General features: G+C 38.7%; 1 protein-coding gene across 1 annotated transcript in view; it reads left to right on the top strand.

Annotated features, from left to right (window-relative positions):
* casz1 (castor zinc finger 1) overlaps positions 1-27,643 on the top strand; it is a 219,372-nt gene that overhangs the window by 80,821 nt on the left and 110,908 nt on the right. Inside the window, exon 4 of the mRNA XM_081608910.1 lies at positions 15,147-15,202. The gene's annotated coding sequence lies outside the window, so the exon portion shown is untranslated. The remainder of the gene's footprint in view (positions 1-15,146; positions 15,203-27,643) is intronic.

Here is a 27,643-nt window from a genome sequence, read left to right as displayed (position 1 = left end):
ACGTCGCATGATAATGGTGCGTTCGCTTATTTAAAAAAGTTTTGAGTTTCCAACCAGTCAGTCACTGGTCAGGGAAGATCAAGCTGAAAATCCTCTGATTTCAGTCATCAGCTGATTTCTCTGTGCTGTGCTTAAACGATGCCACTATCGCTCTGTCTTTACTCCCATTGTTTTAGTTGGTTTCAGTCAGATATATGAAAAAGCATAAAAGTGCAGAAAAAATATGAAATCAGATTTCTATGCTATCAGAGAAGCGTGTTCTTGTCCTCACTGTGTACTAATGATGCAATTCTTATTAATGTGTAACTTATTGTGACATATTAACTATATTAAGACTGAAACTAAAGGAAGTTGACAGCAACTTATTAAATAAAGAATTTCTTAGGAATCCAAAACCAATTGCTATTCACTACTTATTGTCAAACATATTTTTTTTAAGTTGGGTTATTTTTGCTTTTCTTTCTAATGAATATTTCTTCCTGAGATCAGATAATGATAAAAAACTGACTTATCAGAAGGACTTCATGCAGCTCGACTTAAAAAGAAAACAATCTCTGCAAATCCAGGGGCTGTTTTCATTGGACAAAAAGAACGACTAAATACCGGAATATAATCTAAAGTTCTACAAGATACATGGCAAAGCAGATCTTGAAACCTGAAAATCTAGGAACGGTGGTGTTCCTAGTTTTCTGCTTCTTTTTCTTTTATTTCTGGTTCCTGAAGCCAACGTTTCCTTAAAACCCTTAATTTTTTTGGTCACAAACCTTTGTTTTGTTTTCATTTTTCTTCCCCCTCCTTGTCTCCCATTTCTCCTCCTATTGCAACAGTTGGTGCATGTTCCTCTTGGCAACGCTCCATAGTCTGTTTGATGTGGTTTCCAGAAGTCCTGAACTGCAGTCCCTGGCCACTCTTTCTGTCATCGGCAGACCTGCTGTCTCTTTAGCCTCCATTGACTCCTGTTAACCTCCTCCTACCTTCCTCACATTGCAGCAGCTGCTTTCCTTCCCACTGTACATTTCAGCATGGAAATGATCTGATTCCCATTATTTGGTAGTAAACGGGAATTCACTGTGGGCTGCATACCAAAGTGCACACTTACAAACACTGTTTGCTCTCTAGGCAGGAATTTGCCTCCTTGCTGAACATCTTCCAGGCTGTGTTCCAGCAAGTGGAGAAAAATTAAAGAAGCCTGCTGCTTCCCCATTGTGAATAAGATCAGGGCGGCCTGAATTTATGATTTACTTCTTAAGTCATGAGTCACCTGGGGCTTGTACTTTTTCCGTCACAATATTATGTAAAACTATATCAAAGTTAATTAGCTCTGTTGAACCAAACTCTGCCGGTGACCTCTACATGTTGTAATTTGAGTGATAGAAGCAGAGGAAGTGGAGACAGCCAGATAGTTGCTCCAGAGAGGGCCTGGCAGAGGACAATCAGTGACCCTATATGGGCGCCTTTCCTGCACATAGCAGCAGGTTTAAAGGGAAACTGATAGGCAGGTGAAATATCTGCCACTTACAGAAAAGAGTCAGGGACCAGAGAGGGCACACAGGACACAATGGATATGGATTGGGTCACAAGGCTGACGAGGCCATCCAAACGAAATGAATATTCCTTGGAAAGTACACTTAGCGACACTTAGGTCTCAGAACAAAACACTGGAGCTGAGGAAATTAGCTCCTCACTTTTGTTTGGCAGGCTGCATCAGGCCTGCCAAACAATACACTGCATCAGGTATTTTAACATTGTGTATGCAATACTGTGCATTGCAAAAGTATTCAAACCCACCTACATCAATGTCTTTGGGGTTTTTGTGATTCATGTGGTTTATTTTACAGAGGGGATTAACATTTATTCAAAATAAAAATATGTAAAGTCTCTGACAATCCTAATTAATAGCCTGCGTGTAATTTAATCTCAGCCTGAAGCCAGCTGCTCTACAAAGGCTTTAGAGGTTTGTTGGAGAACATTAGAGACCAAACGGCATCATAAAGACTGAGAAACACAGCAGACAGGTCAAGAAGAAAGTTGTGGAGAAATTTAAAGCAGAGTTAGGTTGTAAAACAATATCCCTGGCTCTGTTCAATCCATCTTCTGAAATGGGAAAGAGAAGTTAATTAACTTATTCTGCCCCTGAAAAAAAAGGGAACGCCATTATTTCCATGTCAACAGCAAAGATTGCATCTGTTGTTTTGGCAAAGAAACAAGAAACAGCTTGTGTGTTTTTTTTACTAACTTTACCAAAACATCTTAATTCCCACCTAAACATGAGCAAATATACTACTGCAATAGAGTCTGAATGGTACCTAACTTTTTTTTAGCAATCCAAAGATTTCTTAGCAACATTCCTAATGCATATTGTGATTAATCTAAATTTGCGGTTTATTTTGCAGACTTGCTACAAGCATATTTAAACATGACCATGGAATTACTAACAGAAAACCCATTAGAGCACTAAAAATACAGCCAGTTAAAACGGTTGGCCTAAAAGCAACTGAGAATATATGACAAGACTTTCAAAATTGATATTTACAATCTCTCTGGATCCAATACGACTAACACTGAGCTATTTAGCAATGTGAAATAGGCAAAGATTTCAGCCTCTATATGTGCTGTTAGAGGCATACCTCACAAGTCTTGTTTCTGCAATAGCACTGTGCAGAACTAAAGTATTCATGCAAAATGGCTAAAAATGTACTCACTTTTCACTTTCAATACACGTAGTACCTTGTGTTGGTTTATCACATTAAAAATAAAATACACTCAAGTTTGTGACTACAACATGACAAGATGTGAAAAAGGTTGAAGACTCTGTAGGGCTGTTTTTTTACAACAATACTCTGGGCATAGTTTGACTTAACCACCTAAAAATGGTCGACTACTGTCTTCTGTGTACATTTAAAACTAAAAAGCTAATGAACTTATAATGCAGCTTCTTACAGCCCACCAGCGGAAATATTTGTTTTAATGGTGTTGGCTTCCAGTTGGTATCAGATGTATGCAGTGTGGTGGAGCTAAACATGCCCAGGGGGATCGAGTGATATTGGTGTCTCATTTTCAGGGACAAACAAGCACATACAGGGACCAGACATGGCTGTCACATCTGCCTTAGCTTCCCTGTCAGCAGCCCTGAGGGCAATGGGCAGGGGGGCAGCCTGAGCGCAATGGTCAGGGGACACACACAGAAAAACTCTAGATGTACTTATGCAATGACAGAGATGCATTTGCAGCACAAATGCCAGAACATATGTCGCAGCTGTTGTGGCCGCAAGTTCAAACTCTCTCAAAATGAAGAGGGGGGGGACAACAACAACAAAAAAAAACAAGAGCTTTTCTTGTAATGCTCCTGGGATCACCAGCCTGACCTTCCTTGCTGAAAAGCAGCTCATTTAGTCCCCAAACCTGGCTCCATTTTTAACTTTCCCAGATTGATCAGTGATCGCACTGGCGCCAAGAAGCTGTATAGCTTTACATCAGCATGGAGAAGGTTTAGTGGTTTTCAATAGTATTTCAGGATATCCTTGCCGCTGCTGCTGCTGCTGCAGTTTTTGGCAGACTAACAGCTGCCACCAGCATTAGTGTATGAGCACACACTTCTTAATGTTCCCCCAGCCCTTAGCCTCATGTGTCACATGGACTCCATCCAGCTTAACCCCAGTTGCTGCTCCGCACTGGGTGGACTGGTTGAAAAAAAGAAAAAAGAAAAGTGCGAGAGCAGCAAATTACAATATGCTTGAGAGTCTCCTTTCATTGAGATTTAAGGCTACAAACTATATTGTGAGGGCCAGCTTGTCTGAAAGAAAGGGCGGAGACACTTTACTAATTATATGCGATTTATTATTACAGATGAAAAGTGATTACTTACAGTCTCTGGACCAGGGGAAATTAGTTACATAGCATTGTTGCTTATAATTTGACAACACTGCCTTGAATTCACTGAGATGTAAAATTAATTCTTGCAGTTGTTTTCAATGGGACCTTCATGTTCGCCCTGCACACTGTTAAAAATCTGAGAAAAATACAAATGATTGGGCTTGGCTCAGTAACTTCATTGTGCAGGAGGGGGGGGGGGAGAAGAAAGCCAAACTGGACGGGCTTCAGTGGTTTTAGGCCTTTTGAGGGTTGCTTTGTGAGGATTTATGTATTTAATTACGCACTCATTCTACTAATGTAAGTCAAGAAAAAAGGATAAAAAAAAAGATGCTACATCAAGCCTATGAGCTGGTAGTTTCCCTCTTACTGAAAGTTGGCCAGTGTTGCTGTTTAGCTCCCCTTGAACTGGGCTAATACTTGTCTATTCCGATTAGGATTAGGAGCCTGGGCTCAGGGACCCGGGACACGTAATCTAATAAATCAAGATAAAAAACCCTGAGATTGGTTTACAGAGGGCTCGGATTTACCGTTGGCCATCTCAGAGAAACAGGGATTAACACAGCATTTGGTGCTGTAGTTACCCCCCTCCTTAAGCCCTCCCCTTCCACACACAAACAGAGAACTGGAGGGGGTTCCGTGTCCGAGGAGGAAGAGAGAGAGGGAGGAAGACTTACAGGGAGGGAGAAGACGAGGAGGGCTGGCCAGGGCTTTATATTGCTTAGTAGACAGCAAGTTAAACTTGCAGTGACAAGGTCAGGTTAGTCCTTGTACAAAAGGCTTTGTTCCATAGGCAGATTAAAGGTCTCTCTGACAGATTTTACACTTTTGGATCATGTTGAACATGTTTGAAGTTAATCTGTTCTGTTGGAGGGAGAAGGCCTGTTGAATGAAAGAATGGCAACCTATCTAGTTTCTAAACAAAATTATGATACTTTTTTTTTTTTTTGGCACGATGTGCACAAATTGAATTTCATTGAAATCAAGTTGTCTTTCAAAATTCTCTCTGTTAATATTGAGAAAATACTGTTTAATTCCTGAAATATTCAAATATGCATAAATTGCTTAATATTTACTTAATTTTGACATTAACCTGTATTATTTTTCACTGTATTAACAAAAGACAAACCTAAATACTATCTACTGTCAGATTTTTGCATTCAGAAACAGAAATTAAAATAGCTTGTTAAATAAAAGTTAGTGTTTGTTTAAATTTTGTCTCCTCATGGTGAAGCAGCAACGGGTCATCCTCAGTTTTAGAGGGTTTAAAAAATGTTTTTCCTTTATTTTAAAAACAAATTAAGTTTTGCGCTGTCCAAGTCTGAAATCCCTGGATTCATATATTTTGATGAAACAATTTTTTTTTGCTTGTTTCCTCTCATTTTCAGTCCAGTTACTGTACCCGACGAGGGCAGTGTTGTGCAGCTTGTCAATTGTGCAGTTCTTCTGTTTTTCTAGACTTAACCTGAGCTGAAAGGAAGAAATTACATGTTTGTTACAGGCTGGAGCCTGCGATTAATAATGTTTTTATTTTTAGATAGTATGTGAAAGATGAAGACAAAGTAGTGCATCATTGTACTGTAGAAGGCAACTGATTCATTGGTTATTATTTATTTTCAGTTTTCTTGTCACTTTTTAAGAAAAATCCTGCCCACAGCATGCTGCTGCCACCACATTTACAACTGGTGACTGTTTCTGATATTGACTACAAGAGCAGATACCCAGGGCAGCATTAGAGTAGGGGCGCACAAGCCCTGCACACAAAAACCTTATTCATCTGTCATTTGCACCCTGAAGACTTTTTTACATTGCTGTGATAATTGTACAGTCAGTGGAGAGCTGGTTCCCCTGCTTGCTCCTGGCTCTGTTTGCTGCCACTCACACTGAGCCTGTGTGGATTTCTGTAGCTCCTCCAGAGTCTGCAGCGTAGACTTATTGGTTACGTGTATCAAAAATTCTCTTTGCTCTCCCTGTCAGTGTAAACGGATAGCCATGTCTTGCTAGATTTTCAGCTGTGATATACTTTTTTATTTCTCTATGATATAATGCACTGAAAATTTCTCTGCAACTTCAACTCTGACCTTTCTGCTATGATCCTTGGTCTTCGTACGGCTGTTTGTTCACTAATGATCTCTGCAGTATGTTTCCATCCATCCATCCATCCATCCATCCATCCATCCATCCATCCATCCATCCATCCATCCATCCATCCATCCATCCATCCATCCATCCATCCATCCATCCATCCATCCTAGAATGCTTCTCAGACATAGCAGGTTTTCAGCCGGTTTAACACAATATTAATCATTTAAGGTTTAAACAGTTATGTCTGTGTGGCAGTTGTGCTTCCTTTCCTGCTGAGCGTTTTCCATGGAAATGGGGCCAAAAGAAATCAAACTGAAATTTGAATTCTTTCTATTTTCCCCGTGCTGCCAGGGTTTCATATAAAGTTTAACATATCAAAAGTGGAATGCGCTTTCATCTGCTCGCATGTCTTGTTAGGCAATATCAAACACAGGAAATTCTTTCTACATCCGCATATAAAGGTTGAAAAATCCTAGCAACACATCACAGCTTGTGCAAAAGAGGCCTTTTCTTTATTTCTGAGGGAACTGTTAGTAATATCACTGGGCAATTAGCAGGGAAACTAGAGAGAAATGGAGAAGCCAATTACTTCTGCGAGTTAGCTAAAGGCCATTTTAAACTGTGTGCCCATGACATAATAATGTTTATGGTAAATATTATAGTTGGAGACAGTGAGTGCATGGCGTGAGAGGCAAGGGAGGGGGAAAAAAAAGGCATCAATCTCATATCGAGAATAATTTATTAAGATCTGAGATGCGGCAATTACGTGGAAAGGACCAAAAAAAAAAAAAAAAAAAAAAGAAGACACCAACTCTCCAGGAACCGCATACATGATTGCAATCTTGATTAAATCCCCCTGGATCTAATGAGTTGATTTTCTGCTGTTAATATTGCATTGGCTGATGATGGATTCGTTAAGATAATGGAACGAAGCTAAAATATAAATGACTCCCTGTCAAGGAGCAGATTTTCGTCATTTTCCGTCTGACACCTCCGCCGTGGGGATTTGGCGAGGCCTTTTTGTGTTTAAAACCATCAGGATCTGGAATACTAATTGCTGTGTGGACGCCGCTGATGCCTCTCCTCCTCTCCGCTCTTGCCCTCCCTCACCCATCGTCTCTGCAAATATCTACTGCATATCTCTGTACAAAAAACCCCAGCCTTTCTATAAGGTTGATGAAAGCGAACATGTTTTTTTTTTTTTTACACTACATGAAACAGTTAATTCAGTTAAGTTAGTGCTTGACACCTGCATGTCAGCAACTAAGTTAAAGATTGAGGACATATATTTAAAGATACTGTTTATCACAGAAAACAGAAACTTAAGCAAATCAGCCTGTGCTGTTGAGATGAATTAATATTATGGTCTGTCTTTGGTGCCGAGCGGATCGGCGGAGCTCGTCTTTCTTTGTTTTGAATTATCTGTCACTCAGGTCGAGCGGATGGGCAAAATATACAACGGACTATTGATCCCATTCTGCGTTGCTACCTGCATAATTTTGTTTGTCACAGAAAACATGCGCATGGGCTTGCAAAATAGTTAAAAGTTTTTCATGTTTTGCCAAGTTAAAAACAATGGTTTTAACTGGGGTCTTAGGTGATCAACCATCACTAAGCAAGTACATAACTGTAAAATTTAATAAAATGTTGGTTTTCAATTTGTTCAAGAATATTTGTTGGTGGAAAGGTACGGTGTGGGCAGCATCATGCAGTGGGAATGGGTTCCTTTAATCCCTGTGGGAATCTGATCAGTTTTTTGGGAGCTGGATTGGACGAAAATAAGTTTTTTTTCTTCCATAAGGCTTTGCCCAAAGGCTGGTGCCCCACTGCTGATTCAGATGACCAAAATATTACTTAGTTTTCTAGTGAAGGCAACATCTAAGACATGCAGGAGGCGTGCTTTTGAGGAGCAGCATTAGACACCTGTAGTTCACTTTAAAGAAGAAAAAACCAAAGATGTGCAATAAATCGACGTTAATGTTGATATCGGACCACGTTAGTCATTTTTTTAAACATATTGATAGGATCTTGGGGTATTTAGCTGAAGCATTGTCAATGGTGTGATTGTTTTTTATCACAGTGTAAAAAAAAAAAAAAAAAAAAAAATATATATATATATATATATATATATATATATATATATATATATATATATATATATATATAAAATTCTACATAATATAGGCAAATATTTTTTATTGGCTCCAGTAATTCTATTATATCGATATTGGCCTGGATTTTTATATTGGTGCATCTCTAATAGGTCTGGATCAACCCAGACCTAAATCGAATAGCGAAGAGTTCGAGGAGTTGATGATCACAGCCGCTCTTCATCCAGTCACTGATTTGAACATGACAGAATGTGCAAAAGTTTGAGCAGTATGAATACCTCAGAACACACTTTATTAGAAAATAATTATTTGCAGAATCAAATTATTGAACAACAATTCAATTTTTGTACTCAATACAAAGCTGAGCAGCTTTGTGATGTTTGCAGTAACTGAACATCAACACCAAACTTTTTCCATTATTGTCATAATTACCATTGTTGTCAAACTTGCATGCATAACCTGCCCCCGTCCTTTGTTGCGATTATGATTTTTTTTTTTATGTGTGATAGTGCGGCGAGGATTCACCCAATCTCACCACTCCCATCATCCCTTTCTTCTCTGTGTCACTTTTTGTTTCCTTTTACAAGGTTTTTTTTACTAAAAAGTCTTTTTTAATCAATCAAGGAGCAGGCAGAAAATAGGCTTTGTCATGGCCGGGCCCCAGGGTCGTGTTGTGCTCGCTCTGCCTGGTGACAGGTCTTCAAAAGGGATAAAAAGGGATATTTTGGGGCCAAAACGGGGGTTTCCATGGCACCGGCACTTGTTGCACATGGATCACCATTCTTTGGTCCTGCGTGAGATTGAGGTTTCAAAGGGCAGGACAACAAAAATTAGGCTCGGAGGGGAGAGCGGGGCTGCAGAGGTGGTTGCCCTCAAGTCCCTGACTCTTTCCTCTCCTGGGGGGAAAGAGAGAATAGGAGCCAGAAGTGACAGAACAAAAAGGGGCCTAGTAGGTGCTGTCAAATACGCATGAGTAAATGACCACTTGCTCTCTCCCCGGCGTGTTAAAAAATCTGCAAACCAGAGTCAGATTGGAGGGCTCGGCGCGCAGACCTTTGCAGTGAGAAGTGTATTCTCATTGCGGCTTCCACTTCATGTAATTAGAGGTTGTTTCGTGTAGTATGAGGTCACGTAAACTTGTACGTTTCTGAGTTTATGTGTGGGAAATGAAACCAGGAAACTTAAACAATAGACTGGCAGTCATTACTGCAAAGAGGGTTATTATTTTAAACTTTGCTGTTCAGCCAACTGTGTGTTTGCTTGTTCCTGTTATTTTGATTTGTAATAATTAAAAGACTAGGCCTCTGATGTAGCAACTTAACTTGTTTGCTATCTTTTACCTTACTTAATGTCAGACTGGTTTGCATTACTAAATTCTTCTGTTTCATCTTTTTTGTCACACTTACTAGGAAATGTGTCAGACCATCAAAAAATGTTTAATACCAGAGAGAAAATCAGAGTGAATATAACGTTAATTGATAAATTACAAGAAAAATGCCATCCAAACCAATCTGATCCCATGTGGAAAAAGTCATTGTCATTATTGTTAAATTGTGACTTAGCTGTGGTTTTAATACATTTTTGTTTTAGGCAGACCTGATCACTGCCATATCTATAAAATAAAGAAATCCAGCAAATAGAGCCTGTCTGACAACATAAAGTAGATCTCAACACAGTGAGGTTCTCACTGAGTCCAAAGTTATTCATGAAGAGATGAGAAGCAAAGTCACTGACATCTATTTATCTGCAAAGGCTTTTGGACTCAGTGAGAACCTCAAATGTTGCAAGACAATGTCCCAAAATAATTAGCAAGTCCATGTCTGTAAGGCTAAAACACAGAAGGAAGAGGTTTTGAAGTGGCCTAGTCAAAGTTTGGGAATAAGTCAGTCTGAGATGCTATGATGTTCAGCCGTTGTGGTTGAAATAGAACAATTCTGTGAAGTGGATTGGGTAAAACTTTGCCAGTGATGTGAAAAATGTATGTCCAGTTTTACCAAAGCCTTGTTGCAGTCAAGTGTAGCACAAACAGATTAGTGATGTTTTAATAGCTTTTGTTTTGTTTTTGTCATTAAATCATTAATCATTATCAAATCATTATTAGAAGCCTGAATTTTATATGTACTCATTATTTTTGTTGAATGTTTCATTTTGTTAGACAATCTAAAACACTTACTGTACATGTGACAAGAAAAGCTAAAAAATAAATCTTTAAGGACCACATAAAAGTTCATAGCAATTTAGGAATCTGTTTTGAGCTGCTTTCAATTATTTAAAAAGAAATGGTGTTCATGATTATGATTATTAATTTTCTGCTGCACCAGGATTTTTTGTTCTAAAGAATTATGCATAAATGGCATTATGAGGTCAAGGTTTTTACATGTCAGGAGGCCTTTAAGTAATTTGCAATAATTTCCATAGCATCATCACTGCCACCTTCAATAACAAACAAGGTTATACACACTCACAGGTCCTTTTCCTCATGCATTTGAGCTACACACGTGTCGGGAGGGCGCGCAGTGCAATAAAAGCAGTCGAGAAGAACATTTCTGGGTCTATCAATAAACATTCAGGAGTTTTTGTATAGTAAAAGTGGCTGCATATTCCCTTGGTGCTGCATCAACAGCTTATTGTAGTGAAATTTCAAAATATATGGATGAGTGGAGGTGCACGTTCATGTTCATCTATTCGAGGTTCTCTGCAATGTGCTGCCAGCCTGTTTAAAAGGTTAACGCAGTTGGGATATGTTTCTTGATGGGATTTTATCATGCCAGGCATGCTCTGTTTCCTGATGAATATATTAAAATTATTACTGTGCAAACAGAGTTTCTAATTACTGACCTGCTTGCTATTGTACTGTGCGTTCTGTGTGCACCCCCCACCCTTCTTCTCCATGCCTTGTTTATTTATCTGCACCAGTGAATACAGAATAGTCTATGCAATGTCATTTCCATCCACATGAAAATGATTTTGAAAATGCCAATCTTGCCTATTATACAGTGTAATTACTTGTCTGCTTTTTGATTTTATCATATCTTCAGCCAGTGGGAAGATACTTGCAGAGGCTAAACATCTTAGCGGTGCGTTTCAGCAGATGATTTGCCTCGGGGACAAAAAAAAAAAAGGATAGAAAAGAGAATCTTCACTTTGTAAATGAGTAAAGTGCTCTCAGACACAAAGCATGAGACAGTGTGTCAGTCAAGGGTCGACCTGCTGTGTGTTTTTAAGCTTCTACCAATAGATGTGTTTTTTTTGTCAGCCAAAAGGTGTGTTGATTGATTTGGTTTGAACAGTCTGAATTTTTTATTTAGCAAGTGTTATACAGAAAATATGGTATGTACTTTAAATTTATAGAAAAAATGTGGCATGATAAGAAAATAAATGGTATGCATGCTCACATTTTGTCATGGATTTTAGTCAACACTAAGTAGTGCATAAATATGAAGTGGAAAGAAAATCAAATATTGTTTTTAAAAATATTTTTTAAATAAAAATTATTAAAAATTACTTTGCATTTATATTCAGACATCTTTACTGTACACCAGTAAATAAAATTTGGTTCAGCCAATCATTTTCAGAAGGATCCCAGTCCTATACAGCGTGCATGTGCATGCAATTTAAGAGACACGCAAACATGTGGAAGAATGCGATTTGGTCAAATGAGTCCAAAATGTAACTTTTTGACCCTCACAATTCAATATGCAGCGATAAAGTAACACTGCACGATCCTAAACATAACATCCATAAGTGAAACGTGGTGATGGCAGCACTGTGGTGTTGGGTTGATTAAGACATGGGTGGAGCTAAATGCAAAGCTTTTGTGTAAGAAATCCTGTTAGAGGCTGCAAAAGGCTTGACGTTCACGTTCCAACAGAACAATGACCCGTAAGCTGAATGTTTTCACAAACAAAATGGGGAAACATTTCAGATTCTACATGTACCAGCTGCTGGAGACATACTTTTAAAGGTGCTGCTATCTTTGCAGTGAAACGTAGTTCAAAGTTAATAAAAAGTAATGGCTTAGGGGGCTGAACTTTTAGATATATTAAGTAACCTTTATAATTTATTTTTTACATATTTGCACTTCCACTTTCAGCTGGAAGTGCTCCTACTTCCAGCTGAAAAATGCTCAGCTCCTGATCAGAAACAACCAATCAGAGCAAGGAGGAGGGTCTTAGCATTGTCAATCATGTTTGCGTATGTGCTGCTCAAGATTGCTGGTTTGCTGCAGCTGTGCTAATGACAGAGAAACAACTTACTGTTTCAGGAAAAGTGCTTTTCTGTCTTCATGCTAACTAGCCTCCATATTCATGGCAGGGTCCACTGTGAGAGAGGAGCTGTAGCACTGCATTGAGGAAGAGAGAGGGTGGCAATGGCATCTGTAACAAATATATAAAAAACTTTTTTATATATAAAAGTTACAGTCTTCAGCTTTAAATGCACACAAGTCATTTTGTACTTCAAACTGTAACACAATCTTTCAATTGTTTTCATCAGTCCATCGTGTAAAATCCATCAACATTTTGTGGCTGTAATGTGACAAAATGTGAGAAAGTTCAAGAAGTTCAAATACCTAAACAAATGTGAATCTCAGCTGTAGCCTCTCCCAGCATATTTTTCAACTTTTGCAGCCAAATTCGTTCCTTTTTCATTTCTCTTTTATTGAAATGGCTGCACGTCTTTTGTGTCAATCAACCGTTTTCCGTCTGCGTGAGTTGCCTACAAATCAGAAGTTAAGTGGGAAGGTGTGTCACACATATTTCCAAAGAATTTGCCATACGTTATAGAAGAAAAGGGCAACCCTGTTGTTTACTTGTCTGCCTGTAATGTTGCACAGGGGGTTGATCATGAGAGTTGATAGGAGCTGCAATTTAAAAAGAGGACAGTGCAGCTCTGAACAAAAACAATTAAAGGAAAATGAAAGACGGCCCCAAGGGTTAAAAATAGAAAATTATCAACATGCATGCTGGATTCCACTATCCCCCGCTCCACATCCCCCCTGTTCACTCCCCTCAAACTTACTGGGCCTGCATTGTTATGTATGATCAGATCTGCCAGTTCTTCCTCTAAGCTCCTTGTCACATTTTGACTTAATGAAGTGCAACTTAGAAGGGAATTGGGTTCATCATGCTAGTCGCACGATGCTCCCTTGTTGTAGCAAACAGGAGTGGCATGGGACCGGAGAGCTACAGCGCGAGTCGTTATCATTCCGGTCAGTCTGTTTAACACAAAATTAAACAAAGAACTAATTAGTGCCTCATGAATTAATAACTGCACTGTTGCCGAGAAGAAGTTGGGTTGCTGAGGGGAGATATAAAATAAGTAGGAAGATCAGGTTAGAATTATTATTACTTTTTTTCTAGGGTGCATGTGCTCTCAAGGTTAGGAAACTTTAGAGAGGATTTAAGACGCGGCGTGTCCTGGTACAACACTGAAACTTTGTCTGGATTTCTGTGGCTGCACTAATAAAAGAAGGACTTAGATGAAGCAATCAACCTTACGTTTTAGTCGTGTCTATCCTTCCTTCCCCATAGGGTTAACTGTACCCTCTCCCCGTAGCCCCCCGTCAGTCAAAGAGGTTCGCAAACCTCCATCATCCTTTTTTCCAGCTGGGATGAGGGGCCTGTTTTCATCAAAAGGACAGGGTTGGACAAAAGCATCATCTTTAGAGTCGCATTATTCTAATAAGCATGCACTGCAGCGTGGAGGAGCTATGCAAATGCAGGAACATTATGTTCATATACAGTGCCTTGCAAAAGTATCCACACGTCTTGAGCCTTTTCGCATTTCGTCCCGTTACAACCGCAATCTTCAATATATTTTGATCTTATGAGACGTACCAACACAATGTGTAGCAACATAGAAGATCTGATTTTTTTTTAATTATTTTATTTTTATTATTAAATTATAACATGCATTTGTATTCAACCCTCTGACTGCCATCTTTTGCTGAAGTTAGTTACAACATGTCCACAGTATTTCTCCATTAGCTTGAAAAGCAATTTTAAACTTGTGCAACTAGTTATAAGTGGGATTTAGACTTTGACTGAGCCGTGCATGTTAGGATGGATAGGCCATGCTTTTTAATACATGTATATGCACCTTCTTCCATATGCTTGAGGTATAATTTTCATCACTGTGACAAACTGCAAATGGGATTTCTTACAGGCACTTCAGCACTGGCTTTATGTGATTCTTATACTTATCACTAACGGTAAATTTGAAGACAGTTAGTTGCAGTAAGTTTCATTTAGGATTATTGGAGTTATAAAGGCATACAAGTGCACATAAAAGTTAAGAACTATGCATCCTTTTCCTTTCAGTGTCCAGCTATGCCCTATTTTTGTGTTGTTTTACATCAAAATATAAGTAAATTGTTTGAAGTTTGTGACAAATCCGGTTCAAATTATACACCTGGAAGTCTTTTAAAACAGAAAACAATTAACCTGAAACTTTTTTTCATTCTGGAGCTGAAGATTAGATGTTAGTGTTAATAGTTAGTTTTTATTAAAATGTTCTGAAATATAAATATCTCTTGCACTTTATTGGATACCCTAAGTATTTGGAACATAAACAAAATAAATCAGGGATAAATCAGAAATTCATGCAGTCTGTACTTTAAATGGACCTGTTGAAGGAATGAACAAAATGTAAACCTTTAAATCATGACAGTTTGTTGATTTCTGCTGTGCCACCGATATTACTCTGTTTTATAGGTAAAGTTTTTAACACAAATAAACGGACAGCCTAAGAATTCCTGAAATGATTCTGGTGTTATCTGGTGTTATATGCTTATAGGGTTTTTGATTACATGGACTGAACCAGAGTGTAGACATGGATATTGGAAGGTTAGACGCCATATGCCTTCAGTCAGAAAGCTTGAACTGGACAATAAATTCACTGAAATGTAGCCGTTACATACAGATCTAGTCCTCTATAAGCAAACCAGTCTCAGTTACAATAGTTGATTCTCTTTGTGTTGGTTTTATCATATAAAATAATAATAAAAGAAAAATTCAAGTTTGTAATCCTTGTCCAGGTTTTTAATGCTCTTCTCCCCCTCGACCCCTTTGCCTTTCTCAGATGAGACGAGCCCCCCACCCCTGCACGGATTGACTCCCCAGGAAGAGAGAAACGAGGTAGGGCAAATCCCTAACATGACTGATTACTGTCCCCACCATCTCCCCTGTTCATATCTCCAACAATATCAGGCATCTTCATTAATCCCCGCGGATCAATGTGTCTGGGGGTTGTAAAAATTGACAAATGACTTATTAGAATCCCACCGTTTTATTTTCCAACTGATTAACTCACAGCAATGTTGTACACTATACAGGCTCACTGATGTATCTGTTTTCCAAAGAGAACCCCCTCCGCTCCCCCTTCTCCTCTTCCTCCTCCTCCTCCTCTTCCTCATCTCCGTCTCTCTCTCTGACTCTCTATCTCTCTGTCTTAGTGTGACGGATCCATACTGAATAAAATGTACAACAGAGTGCGTCAGAAGCCCTGCCAGGCTCCAGCGACTCAAAACTACAGGAACAAAAAGGCAGTTTTGGCACATAAAAAGCCACCAGTTATGTTTTCTGACATAAGCTGCCTTATGGAGGCAGCTGGTAGGGTTTTTTTTTTTTTTTTTTGCCTGACTTGCAGAAGTCACAATTCCAAAAAACAAACAAATAGACACTTAACAGTGCATTGGAGAACTGGAACTGCTTAAGGCAGAAGTAATAAATAGCATTTTAGCAACGTGCTGTCTCAGTTTTTTCAAGCATGTTTGCCAAATTCTTGTTCTCCAGGTTACACCGTTCTGCTAATTGTGTTGTGTTGTTTTTTATTTTTTTATGCCTGTTTTATGTCTGGATGCTGTTGTAACTCCGTCCCACATTCTCATCTTGACAAAATAATGCAATTTTTCCACTGCGTGGCATTTATTACTGTAAGACATTAGACACAGACATCTAAGTGCAGATGACATCCACCAAATTAACAAGAGTATAAAACCTTTTGTTGCTGATAAAAAATCAGCCTCTGTACAATTTGACTCTCAAGAGAACGCTAATGACTTGTGACTTGAAAAAACTGGGTTGATTTTTCTTTTTTTTTTCCTTCCTCCCTCTCCCTCCGTGAGATGAAACCTTCTGTGCTAATGATGTTAGCCAGTTTGAGCACAATGCTGATGTGGGAGTCTGTCATGAGGATGCACACAACAGCCCTTGCCCCTGGCCTCCTAGTCAAGAGGGATCTAAACATTCAGAAGTGACAGTCTGGGCTGTCTCATGTCAAACCAGGGACCCTCGCTAACACCGGGGGGCTGGCGTGGCTGTGAATCGAGGTGGAATGCTACACCGCACTCTTTTGTTTCTGCTGGTGTCACTCACGAACCAGAAAGAAGACACACTCCTCGCATCAATCAGGGTCCGGTGTACCTCCCTGCAATCACAGATTCCCACATACAGAGTCCTGCACCATTATTGCCATCCGTTGTAAGGATGTGTGCAGAGGCCTAAATTGACTTTTTATTGCAGTTTTATAGTATCATGTTGCACAATTTGTGCAGATCGCGAACACTGAGCCTCGAAGAAATACACTGTGCGTACATATTTTTTTATTCCCTCCCTTTTGTAACAGCATTAAAGAGTGCCTTTGAGCAGGTTGCTTGTAGTAGCATGGAGCAAAGTTAAGTGAGATTCAGTTGAAGTCCAGAGTAATACTGCTTGTCTAACCACAAAACAACAACATAACTGAGCACAGTAAGCTTAATTGGCTTTTGTTGTATGTTAATGAAACTAATCATAAAGGCCAACTGGCTCTAACATGAGGCCTTGACACCCCCTCTGCTCTCTCCCCACTCCTTGTGGCTCCGATAAACTTTTAGAAAAGATGGAGTTCCTCTCCTAGACAGTCTGAGGAAAATTAAACCACCAAAATTGTTTTCATTGGTTAGCGGGGATAATCTCAGGGGACTTTAAGGCTTTTAATTGAACTAGTGAGAAGAAATTTGTATGACTGTTTGCCAACAACATTGGTGTGTCTGCTTTCCACTTCTGCCCCCTCTCAAAGAAAGACGCAGTAACTCAGGTATAGTTATTATATAAAGTAAGGGTGAGCTCAGTAACTATATGTGTGTTCTTCCTTTCTTTCTAAAGGTGTAACTCGATAACAAAATGGTACCGTATTTCTGTTTATTCTGTTTTATTGATAGGTATTACAGTGCACCCCTGATATAAAATTGACAGATTTAAGTGTCTATATCTGAGACTTTTATTTTAAAGTAAAAAAAAGAAGCAGTTCTAAAGTTGTTGTATGTTCATATAACTGGTAAGACTCATCTTCAAGTTACTAAAAAAGTAGGGAATTCCCTTTTAGTAGGTATTTACATTGAACTATTTTGTGTGACAGCAATGTGCTCAATTTGGAAAAAAAGTAAAATAAAAAACAAAAACAGACAAGATAATTTCCAACGTAAAAACACTGTCAATGTCAAATCTTTAGCAGCTAACACTGCTAAGGTTAGCATTGGCTTCAAGCTAAACTTAAAGTTTGTTTTTCAGTTTTTAACCTCTAAATAGTTTTGCCCAAAACACTTACCAGTTAGACGTTGGTTCTGTGAAATCCTCATGAGTTAAGAAGTTAAGGAATCTGGGTTACACCTTAGTCAACACTCAACAGACTTTATTTAGCATTGTTTAAGAGTGTTTCACTCTTTTTCTATTTGTAAAACCTTAGAGGCACTTTTAATTGTAATTCATTTCATTACAAGCAAACAAGCCACAACAACAAAGTAGTTAAAAGTTAGTTAAAAATGGGAAGAGGAGCAAAAAAAAAAAAAAAAAAAATCAAATCAAGAAATACAGAATTGTAACTGAGCTTTTTTTCTCCTAAGTCTTGAATAATAAAGTTTAGAATAAATATGACTGACAAGAGGGTAGTGGTTTATAAACATGCAGCGACTGGCTAATAGGTAACATGAAGCGAAAGTTACCTAAAAGGAACTTTAGCTTCATTAAACTAAACTAAAAGGATTGTCAAACTGTTTTTTAAACCACACTGCATTTAATAATCTACTTCAGAATCAATATGAATCAAAAATGTACTTGTACACTGAAGAGACAGTTAAAGATGTTTCTGCCTCTGTGTCATCTTTTACTGCCATTCCCATTTTGAGTACCTTTTTTATGTTTGCAAATAACAAACATGTAGCATTTCCCAGCATTGTTTGATATTAGGCCACATTAGTAATAGAAAAGCATAAAAACCTTCCATACACAGACTGCTCAAACCTGGACACTTTTTACAAATTCTTTGAAATGCAGCATATAATCTGTAAAGTCTTTTTGTGAAATCAGAAGGAGTGCGTTCTTATTTTTCCCAAATATGTATATTGTCAAAATGTTGTCCTTTCTCTTATTTTTGAATACAGTATTGTGTATTGGCTCGTGAGGTGAAGCTATCATCCTATGTCTAATTTGTTTTCCATTCGTAGATCTTAATCACAATGGAAAATAAATGTTGGTAATTCAAAGTCAAACTCTGCCTTTTTAGTATTTTGGTTTTCAGGATTTGTTCAAAGAGGTCCAATGATTCTGTAACACAGCAGTTTATTCAGTCAGGCATAAAAGTAAATACAGCTCGCAGTCTGCCGTAGAAAAGATAATTTGTCTCACTGAGAAAAACACCAACTCATAAACTCAGATTAGTATTATTGTATGAAGTTACAGAAATGTACGATCCAAAACTCTGGCCATCGGGTGTGTATGTGCGTCGCTACTTTGAGGCGCGCAGATCAAAAAATAACAGTATCCGTTTGGCTCAAACATCAGAGACTGGTGTACTGCAGCAAGAGAACGTATCTGCATCTGTAGCACCGCAGATGAGCAACGGCCACGCAGATCCTGATCAATAAATGACTGATATTAATATTGTGTCATATAATGCGCGAGGTCTGCGTGTTGGACACAGTGAAACAGACAGAGCGCGTCGCTTTGTGGTGGATAAATTACTGGAGACTTGTGATGTACTGTGTGTGCAGGAGACATTCTTAGCTAAACAGGACCTGGAGAAGCTGAACTGCATACATAAAGACTTTTATGGCGCTGGTGAATCCACTACCGACCTTAGCACCAGAATAATTCGGGGAAGGATAGCCGGTGGTGTTGCAATATTGTGGCACAAAAAATATGATCAGCTGGTTAATGTGATTAGATTGGATGTGGATTGGGCCATTGGACTTAAGCTCACCTGTGGAGATAAAAACTTTATTGTTCTGAACATATACACACCTTATGAATGTCCTCAAAACGAAGATGAATTTCTTAATAGACTGTCTTTTATTATGTCTTTTATGCAAGATAATCCATCTACTTGCTTTTTTATTGTGGGGGATTTAAATGCAGATGTCACAGATAATCATTCTATATTTGCTAAGCATTTAATGCAATTCTGTCTCAACAATGGCTTAATCCTTTCTAGTAAGGTGCTTTTGCCTAACGACAGTTATACCTATATTAGTGATGCATGGCACACAACCTCATGGTTAGATCATTGTATCTGTACAGCTGATGCTCATGACTCCATTCAGGGCATTCGTGTCAACTATGAATTTGCCACCAGTGATCATATACCATTTTCCTTATGTGTAACCATGAATTCCATACCTTCTGTTTTGCTTGCAGACTATAATACAAGCATAGGAAAAATAGCATGGGATAACTTGACTGACAAAGATCTATCAGATTATTGTTATCGAACGAACAACATGTTTAGCAATATATACTTACCAAAGGGAGCAATCTCGTGCCGTGATATGAATTGTAAAGACCCCCAACATGGTATTGAGTTATGTACCTTGTATGAGAATGTTGTGAAGTCCCTCCTTACCTCAAGCAAGCCACTGCATAAAACCAGCTCATATAGCACCAAGCCAGGCTGGAACGACTATGTAAGAGAACATCATGCAGAGGCCAGAAGGGCTCTTAAAGCATGGGTTGATTCAGGTAAACAGAGACATGGCCCCTTGTTTGAATACAAAAAACAAGCAAATGCAAATTTTAAATATGTTTTAAGATTTATAAGGAGAAATGAAAATACTATGAGGTCTGACTCTCTTGCTAAAAAGTTAGGAAATAATAATGTTAAGGACTTCTGGAAAGAAATAAAGAAAGTAAATAACTGCAAAACATCACTTCCAGCTACTATTGACGGTGTTAGTGGTGTAAAAGAAATCACTCAGTTATGGAAGGAGCACTACAGTGCACTGTTTAATTGTGTCAAAAGTGACACTTTTGAAATGACAAATATTCACAGTAATGAGAATGTGAATGTATCCCCACAAGAAATAGATCATGCAATTGTGACACTGAAAGACACCAAGGCCTGTGGGATGGATAACATTTCCTCTGAGCATTTGAAAAATGCAAGTAAGAAACTCTGTGCATTACTTTCTATGTGTTTCACTGGCTGTCTAGTACATGGTCTGTTACCTAATTCAATGTTATCTGTCATTCTGGTACCAATTATTAAAGATAAAGCAGGTAAGATTAGCTCTTTGGAGAATTACCGACCCATAGCTTTAGCTAGTAGTTTGTCGAAAGTTTTAGAAAGAGTCCTTTTAAATAGGCTGGAAGAGTTTCTCTTGACCTCCGATAATCAATTCGGTTTTAAACCCAAACATGGCACAGACATGTGTATTTTTGCACTACAGGAGATTTTAGACGTGTATAATTTGCACAACACTACAGTATTTATGTGTTTTATTGATGCCTCTAAAGCATTTGATCGTGTGAATCACCAAAAACTGTTCGGCAAGTTAGAAAGCAGAGGTGTACCCAAATATCTAATTAGAATTCTGGTTTACTGGTATGGTCATCAATCAATGTTTGTAAAATGGGCCAACACAATATCTGATTCGTTTAAAGTTGGTAATGGAGTAAGGCAGGGAAGCTTACTGTCCCCTTACCTTTTTAACATCTACATGGATGAACTATCAACGCGCCTGAATTGTTGTAAAACAGGCTGTATAGTTGGTGACCGCATAATCAATCACATAATGTATGCAGATGATTTGGTAATCTTAAGTCCATATAGTGCTGGCCTTCAACAACTATTAAGGGTCTGTTCCCAATATGGTTGTGACTTTGACATCAAATATAATGCTAAGAAAAGCAATGTTATGATTGTTAGAAGTAGGGCAGATAAGCATCTGATAACCCCTGACTTCTCTTTATCTGGCATTGTCCTCAACAGATGCAATGAAATTAAATATTTGGGACATTACATAACTGATGACCTGTCTGATGATCGTGACATTCGTAGGCAGTATTGTATGATGTATGCACAAGCTAATACTTTGGTCAGAAAGTTTAGTATGTGTTCATCCGCTGTGAAGATAGCTCTTTTTAAAGCTTTTTGCACTTCACTTTACACGGCCCATCTGTGGCGAAGATACGACAAAAGTAGCCTGCAGAAACTTTCTGTGGCCTACAATGACGGCATGAGGCTCCTACTCAGAGTGCCTAGATGGAGCAGTGCTAGCCATATGTTTGTACATAATGATGTTCCCACATGTGCAGCTGTGCTCAGGAATCTCATGTATAGATGTATGTGTAGATTTTCTGTGTCATGCAATAATATAATTGCAATTTTAGTAAATCCTGTTTTTAGTACAGTGAGATTTTTCTCAAGATTGTGGAAACATTGGTGTCATCATTTATTTGTGACTCAGTGAATGTCATGTTTTTTATTTATTTTTTATTTTATTTTATTTTTATTTTATTATTTTTCTCTTATTTCCTTTTTTTATGGACCTTTTTGGTCTGGAATAAAGATTGATTGATTGATTGATTGTATCACCGACTGTTGCACACGCTCCAAAATGAGCACTTGGCAGCTTTTCTGCAGTTTTCATTCTCCTGCACTTATTTTGGTCCATTGGATTTTTCCAGCGTGTCATAGCAGAGGCTTTTACATGGAAACGGCAGCCCTGTGTAAATATTTATGATGTAACATCTCCATGTGAATAGACTTTCTTCCCAATCCATCCATCATTACCGGCATATCGTGAAAGCCCACCTCCCGGCGGTGGCTCAGGGCCTTAGGAAGCTCAGACAGGAGCGGCGTGTCCCCCTCTCAGTCAAAGTATTTGTTTTTCTTTTGACTGGGGGCAGCCCAGCTGTGAGGGCATTTCATGTGTCAGTCGCTCCACTTTCATTGGGGGCCGACTTCAAAGCCCGATCCGGCCCATTGTTTCTGCGACGTGGCCGCTGGACCTGAAAATGCCCAAACAGAAAAATGTGATGTAGGTCAAATTACAGAGTTGTGCCCCTTAAATAAAAGAGAAAAACAGAATTGAAGTGTGAAGACATTAAGCCCTGGTTAAGCATGGCTTGTGTTGCCTGTTGTCTGCACATTATTTGGCCACAAACGAACTGATGTGCAGAATGAAAAAGCGACTATCCATATATTCTAAACTTTATTATTCAAGACTTAGGAGAAAAAAAGCTCAGTTATGATTCTGTATTTCTTGATTTTTTATTTTTTTTTGCTCCTCCTGGGGTAAATCAGACTCACAGACAGACAGACAGAGTATCTGTTAGGGCTTGTGCCTGTACTGTTTTCTTTCTATCTTTTTTTTTTTTTTTGACTTGTGCAACATGTCTTCATTGGTACAAACAAAGCGGGTTGACGGATTCCGCCGCTTATTTACGGTCTTTTAAGAATGCAAAAGGTGCAGCAGATTTATGAGGCTGTCTGTGTGCAGAGGTAGGTAAGTCTGCTGCCTTACCTAAGTGGATTACGAGGTTTTAGGCTTTTCTCCTTGCACAACTTATCGGCAGAAAATAGGCGTTGCAAGACGTCGGAGAAATATTGCCACCCTGACTCCTCATAACATCACCATTAGCCACGGAGGATTGCAGAAATGTGATTAATACATCAGCATTTTGACAGTGTGAGGCTGAAAAGGTAATATGGATTATTACAATGGCTGTAGAGCTCAATACCGCCAACCAAGTTTATCCATTTATCTGCAATGATGAGGCTCCTTTGTGTTGTATGCCGTTGTAACATCTATCTAAATAACAAAAGATATCGTTCGTATACGCCGTTGTTGTGCTGTTAATATTCAGCCGATGCAACAATGCATGTGGGAATTGAGTAAGGAGACAAAACTTGACTCAGAGTGGAGGGAAAAGTCCATAGAACATTACGAGCTTTATGAATCGATGTTCGAGCCTCTAGTACTCGCCATTTCTTCCTTGGCTCAGGTATCTGATTACCTTCAAACAAAAATATTGCTCCTGTTCTGTTCAATTACCACTGACCAAGTGCTGAATGATGCAATTCACTATCTAAGAGGTATTTTTTTTCTTCCTTTTTGTGCTCACTTTGTGTGTGTCCCATTTAGTCAGCCTTGGATGATACGTGCTGAATAAATGCCATTTTTCTGTCGTTTCAAGTGCCTCTTTTCTTTCTGCATTCATTCAAGCTTTCAATACCTTTTCTCCCCCTCTCTTCTCCTGTCTCTTTTTTTTCCACGAGCAGGAGGGTTTTACTTTACTCCTTTGTCATCCTAATTGATTGCATTAACCTTTTGAGTATTGAATTTCCTGTGCATCATGCCGAGCACAATGTGGAATATTATCATAATCCCTCCAAGTAATGGACACAGGGCAATCAACAATGCTTTAGGAAAAGTACATCTTTGAAAGATGGAGCGTCATGTTATTTTTCCATCCAAAGATCTAGATAGGCGGAGATTGTAGAGCTTTCAGAAACTTTCTCCATGAATCCAGGGTTTTTTTTTTTGTATTGTTCCAAGCAAATCAAGAGGATAAAATATATATATATAGTTTTAAAATTGACAGGTTGGAAACTTACATGAAAGTTTCTGTAATTCTTGATAGTCAATAAAACTGATTTTTATGAGACAAAATAAAAGACACACACTTCAAACTTGATTGCAGTGCCTTCAGTTTCGCTGAGCTTTATGTTTAGGTTATAAAAATTCTGGTGGAAGCTAGTGTTGCACCGATAAGTTGCTAGCTGAGTTAAACACAGATTTGATTGGTTTTTGATTTCTGCCTTGTGGCTAAATTTCTGTTGAAATGAGCTGGCCAAGCAAATGGAACAAGTCAGAACATAAAAAGAAATCTGTCTTTTATCACTTGTAGATTTATTTTTTTCAACTATTTTTTGAGGTTCCTGCATATTTTCCATTTCAAGGTCCCTTACTTTTCCTGACTTACATTTAAAAATGTACTTAAAATGTTTTCCAGTCAGTTTTTGTAACATTCCAGACAAATTATGAACCTAGTTGTTATGTATTTGTTGTGTAATGTATTTATCTTTCACTAATCATGGAACAACAACATGATGCTTAGGTTGGCATATGACTGCTGCGAGGTATTGTGCACCTCCTCAAATGTTGCAATGTTGCTTTTATATCTGTAAACATTTTGCTGCTGTTATGCTTGATGTTCCATTTATATGTGTTTCACTGCTTTAAGTAACGTTTATGTCCAGAATGTGTGAGGTCTGCAGAGACCCCTAGACCTGTACAAATCCTGGATGGAAGGAAGGTCAGCCCTGGTGATCTTCTCTGCAGACCTGATTGTTCCTTGTAGTTTGGACCTGTCCTGTTTTGTGGTGAGCCAAGCCACCAAGTGATGGATAAGCACAGGGTAGACTGAATATTGGAGAGTAGAAGATGACCATTTTGGTAGATTGCATTTCCTGAGGAATGCTGCAGGAAATATAGCTTTTGCAGAGCTTTCTACCAAAAAAAGCGGGTAGACGACCGTCTATGTGACGGTCGTCTCAGATTAAGGGCGGCTTGTGGGTACCGGAAATCATCCACAGGTGACTTATCTGTTTCTGCGAGCAAGAGTTTGAGATGAGGTGAGTCATGAATGAAGGAGGCAACACTGTTGCTTCCTCCACTGTTGCCCAATAAATCCTAGAACAAATATAAATGGTTTTAAGATGGCCTCAAAAATCCTGTGTGGTGAGTGAGTCAAAGTGTTCTCAGAAAGAAATTCAGACTTTTAAGTCTTTTGTCAAAATATTAAAGGAAGTTAATGAAGAACACTTTGCCTTTCTTTCTACTGTTACCGCAGGTGATCGACTACAAAGTTATTTCACCTGTTCACCCTTGTATGTAGAAATGGGGTCCAACCGACCCCACACACGTAAAACTTGTATCATTTTCCACGGTCCTCTACGTTTGCCTCAGTCCTCGTACGCACAAGGGTTAAGCAACTTTGTAGTTGTTGCCTTTTTAGAAAAACAATTTTCAAAAGTCTCTTCTTTTGAGATGACAAACAAAATGTTGCTGCCTCAAGTAAGATAGTTGCTTTTGTTTCTGAGACTTCCAGGTAATGAAGTTGTCAGGTGAATTATTCATTTTCCGAGTATTAGCTGTGTTGGGTAATAAAGAAAATCTCTTCTTTATCAGTTCTTTATCAAATCATAAAGTTCAGCATGTCATGTAAGTGTGATTGAGATGGATATTTGTATAAACTGAGAAACTTTTCTGAGAAACTGTGATCTATTCACACTGATTTAAGGGGGTATAATGCCACTTTGACTAGTGGCAATATACCCCCTTAAATCATTGTGAATAGATTAAATTATTGTTCCTGTTTGAAGTTTCTCAGTTTATACAAATATCCATCTCAAATGCCTTGGCTGATTGCAAACCTAGCCACCACGTGCTTAAAAAGCAGCCGCTCCAAACTTGAAGCTGCTAAACCGCGAGCCTCGCGAGTTGACATTGACTCCCTGATAGATGTTGAAGTGTCTTTAGAAAAAACTGGGAGAAAATCCAGCTGCCTTTGATTTAAGCCTGGCATCTGACATTCAAACTTATTACAAAAAATATATATTTTGACACAAAATCAATTTGACCAATACTTATATCTCACTTTGTAACCAGTGCATTAAGGTTGCGGTGAATAACTTTATCTTTGGGTGTGTCAAACCCGAACATGGAGTAAAATCATTGCAATAAAGCAGGATACAATTCAAAACTCATTTTATTTATTTACAGCACATAGTTTTGAGGGGTCAGCATAAATAAGCTTTAGTGACAAGGTAAGCCTGCGATTTAGCATGGCATGGACTTTAATCTCTTTACCCGCTTTACAATACTCTGTTTTGGTTCAAGGGGGTGTGTTAGTTGGATTTTCTCTGTGATTTTCCCTCTGAATAATAAGAGCGAGTTTGCTCATATTGCTTTATTATTATGAGTTCTCCTGGCCCAGAATGATATGAATGAGGAGGGACTTTGAAATAAATTTAAACAGGCATTACTAGTATATTCCACAGTTACACTGCACCTTAGCTGCTTCAATAATATTAAGGCCCCCGAGCTTAAAACCTACAGAAGACACTCCAAGGATAACAATGCAATAATAGCCTGTTAACAAGGTCGGAGGTAGCCTATTGACTTTAATCTGTTGCTGTAGCTGTTATATTTAAACACAATAGCAAAGGAATAAAAAGTAGTTTATGTTGCAAGACCAATGTAATACCCATAACTGTCTTATAAAGGCTTAATGTCAGAAGGCTTTAGGGGAAGTGTCAGTTGAATAACACTGATCAGCCTTGAGCTTGGGAATTAGAGACGGCAAATCTTTTCACATAACCTGGCAACTGGGAGAGTTTAAAGAGATGCAGAGGTGGGCTGCAACTTTTGCAAAGCAATTTTTTGATGTGTTTTACGCGTCTTATTACAGTAATTTAAGGTGCTGATAGAGTTTTGCGAAAATAAAAACAGGCAACCTGCATTTAGACAACAACAACAAGTATTATCCAGCGTGCAGCTACACATTAGTGGCGAGGCAAGATGTAATTTATTCGAAATGGAATGAAACGTTGCTGGTCATCTGCAAACATTTTCAGATGCACGCATGTTTACGCCGTGGACCGCCCAGTTGCTCTCGCTTGTGGCGTCTGCAGGCCGGCTCTGTGTAAATCTTTTAAATAAATTAAAATGATCGATTGCTGCAAAACAGACCAAAAACTGTTATCCCGTTTCTGTGGAAACGGTTGCCGTTATCTGGTTTGTGTTCATGAACTGAGGCAAAATACCCTGTAATTCATATCAACTCTATTATAGTTTTTTTTTTTTCTAGCACAAATAGGAAAAATCAATGGAAACAAGCTCTTATGCATGGATAGATGCTGGGTTTTGATCAATACTGTTTTCACAGGGATGGTGCCTTTGAGTTTGATTGAGGCCAGGTTGCACAGAGCTGGTCGGAAGCTGTATAGAAATGCAGATGCCTGGGAGGAAACGCACTCACCATTTGGGCAAAATCTTTTGGTACCTGAGTTTTATTGATCAGAGCAGAATCGTGTGATTAACTGAGGGTGAGGGTCATAAAATAAGTCAAGGTCACTCAGCAACACCAGCCCTAATCCCGTCCATCTTTTGTATTCAATCAAGCGTCACTGGTATTCCACTGGGATTCTCTGTGCCCTCAGCATATGGAAACTAAGGGCCCCTTAGCTCAATTATAGAAGCGCATCGAGCTTCAGAATATTGACATATTTCTGTATTCTGAAAATGTCATGGATAACGA

This window comes from Poecilia reticulata, chromosome 7, assembly GCF_904066995.2.
Source record: "Poecilia reticulata chromosome 7, P_reticulata-male-v2, whole genome shotgun sequence".
Taxonomy (NCBI): Eukaryota; Metazoa; Chordata; class Actinopteri; order Cyprinodontiformes; family Poeciliidae; genus Poecilia; species Poecilia reticulata.
The sequence above is the reverse complement of the archived record's forward strand: the minus strand, read 5'-3'. Positions and strand labels throughout refer to the sequence as shown.